Here is a 2,882-nt window from a genome sequence, read left to right as displayed (position 1 = left end):
CCAAAAATTTGTTGTTTAAAATGAATAACAAATCCTGCCGAAAAAATCAAGGTGTATTTTTTAAGTGTTGGAGTAGATTTATTTTAACAAATTATAAGTTCGAAGGAGAAAGGCTGGGTCTCATCGCTAGGTGGATTAATTTAGGTTTTTTTTTCAAATTACGCTCTTTTTTATATGCGGATTTTTTCAACGCAGTACAATCGACTCCTTAAAACAAGACCTTAGTTTACAGCTTGAGATCGTCTGCGAATACTAGTTTATAGCTTACATCCAGCAGTAGGAAAACTTCGTTGAAAACAGCGAAACCAGGAAAGAGCCCCAGTTGCTGCCTTGTGGGACGCCAGAGCTGTTTGGCGTAGAATTCTATTACAGAAGTACGATTACAGAAGTAGAAGTACGACAAACTAGGTTTTTTATAATAAGTAATCTTCTATGGTCAATTAGATCAAACGCTGCTTTGAAATCAGTATAAAAAGGTACCGGTTTGAGCTTTTTGTCCCTTGTGCGATATACAAATCGAAGTAAGGTCAAGCAAATTAGTATTTGCTAAGCATAAATCCGTATTCTGCACAAAAGACGGTGGTTTCTTGTGTCCGACTATCGCCGTTTAGAGTTTACAAAAGTGCAAATATTTTTGGGGGTCGAAGATTTGAAAATCTCTCTGAACCCGCCTGACGTAGCATTTATATAATACAGCATTCAACCGACGATAATCATCACCCGAACGCTTAATCGGAGATCGCTTTTACTGAGGGTAGGTTACAATTAAACCACTAGAGTAATGTATCACTGAACAGCGTCACCATCAGATCAACATTGTGTTGTAGGGAGAAAGTTTTCAAGTTGACATGGTGAATTCCGTCGCTATTGACGCTTGTGGAATCAATTTCACCCAGACATCAAGTGACGTCGTCGTCGACGAAGTCGTGATTCCAGAGATTTTCATCATCATACTTATAAAATCTCTCGGCATCGGGTAGGGACCTTACCGTTCACCGTTAAATAATTACTGTCAATGCGTTAATATTTGAATCAACCTTATTGAACTATTAAGTAAAACGGTTGTTATTAACCGACTAACGTTAACAATGCAGTACATAGATTCCAGCTGGAACACACAGTATAGATTCGATTAGCTTCCAACCGGCAGTCGAAATCAATCGTCTGTAAATTGCGCTTGCAAATACCACAAGAGTGAATGAATTTGATTCTCCTAGAAATATCAACATTACGACGCTAAACAATACAGCTTTGTTCGAACCGTTCAGCATCCTGACCGCTTTATTGGGTTACCGTGGCAATAGCCGCGAAGCAATTTCTACCTAGCTTGGAAGCAACATCCTATAGGTAGTTAAACGAAAATTCGGCTCGGAAGCACCGGTCGGCCAAAGCCTGCAGAGTGTTGAACGACGTTGAATATTCCATTTGTAGCCAGCAAACCGAAGTACCATACTCTGCTGATTTTATTCACACATCCCGGAACGAAGGTGGCCGCCGGCTTGTTCGACACATAATATCGACTGCTAGGCCAGCAATCTTGGGCCTTCGAACCAGCCGAACCTGTGCAAACAAGCCTTCTTCAGTTGGAAATCAACAGCGCGACGACGACGGTGCTATCCAACACGTCGTTCCCTAGCTCGCTTATCAGGAGCTGTCGCTTTTGGCTCATTATTCTCCTCGAGTGAACAGACTTGCGTCTGCTGTGGCACTGACACAGCCAGGTAAGATATTTTAACGCAGAAGCACAGTGCCCTCGGGAGAAATTCTTGCTTCCGCATTACCTGCCCCGTCTACTGTGTCGCTTCTAGCTTGCAGAGTGAAACATTTGGAGCGAATCAAATTAAATTTGCTTTATTAGCATAGTGTCTGTGCAGCGTCACGCCGTACGGCATCGTTGTATGTAGGGTTTCACCGGTTGCCAGGTACCAACCGGAAGCCAGCTGCACGACGAGACGCCAGTTGCCGAACATATGTTCAAACAAATCAAATTTCATTTCCCGCTCGTTTCAACTAGCGAACTTCCCCACATTATCAGGTTAGTTGATTAAACAAATCATTAAGAAGAGTAGATTGAGCAATTCATATAAGGTTCGTCTTTATATGGATATTGAAACTCTAGCGCGGATGAACTCCCCTAAGTAAATTAAGGAGTACTCGATTTCTATTTGCCGCTTTGAAGTGGAAAAAGATTCGAATGAAATGATCAATTAGTGATTAAAAGCAGCCTCTGTACTCGCGGTGCGTTGCGTGGATGCTCATCATCCTAAATTAGGTTTCGTTCCTCACAGGGAACACTACAACCATCGTATGAGACATAAACGTGTGAGGGTTTCCAGAATTTTCGTTTCTTGGCGATATGAATTTTTCCTCTCCCCTATTTTTTTATTGTTGTTATATATTACAAAACATTTGAAGATTTTTTTCGTTTTACTCTACTATTAACGTTCTTGTATCACGTGCATAGTTTCGCTAGATGTTTTTCTTTTCTTTTTTTCGCTTTTGTCTTCCAGTGTAGTAGAACCCAAGTGAAAATAATAATAAAAAGCTAACTCTTCTTTTACCCTTTTAAAATTGTTTCCACTCATAGCTCTTTTTTAACTGTTGACAGCTATCAATCAGATGAGTTGAGGAATTGAGGATTTTTCATGTTTGCGGCTTAGAAATAGTTCGAGCAATTTTAATTCAGTAAACAATTTTGTTCGATTACTCATTCTCAACTTTGTTTTTTTTTGTATGCCTGAAGGGTATTGGGACTGAAAGAGCCACTTGGACCATCATATTGGTTATCTTTTTTTGGGCAGGCCCTGATTGCTGTACACAGATTACGAGGTACCCGTACTCATTAATGGAGGGGTTGGTTGGTAGTAACTCTGTGCCCCAGT

This window comes from Wyeomyia smithii, chromosome 3 (assembly GCF_029784165.1).
Source record: "Wyeomyia smithii strain HCP4-BCI-WySm-NY-G18 chromosome 3, ASM2978416v1, whole genome shotgun sequence".
Taxonomy (NCBI): Eukaryota; Metazoa; Arthropoda; class Insecta; order Diptera; family Culicidae; genus Wyeomyia; species Wyeomyia smithii.
The sequence above is the reverse complement of the archived record's forward strand: the minus strand, read 5'-3'. Positions refer to the sequence as shown.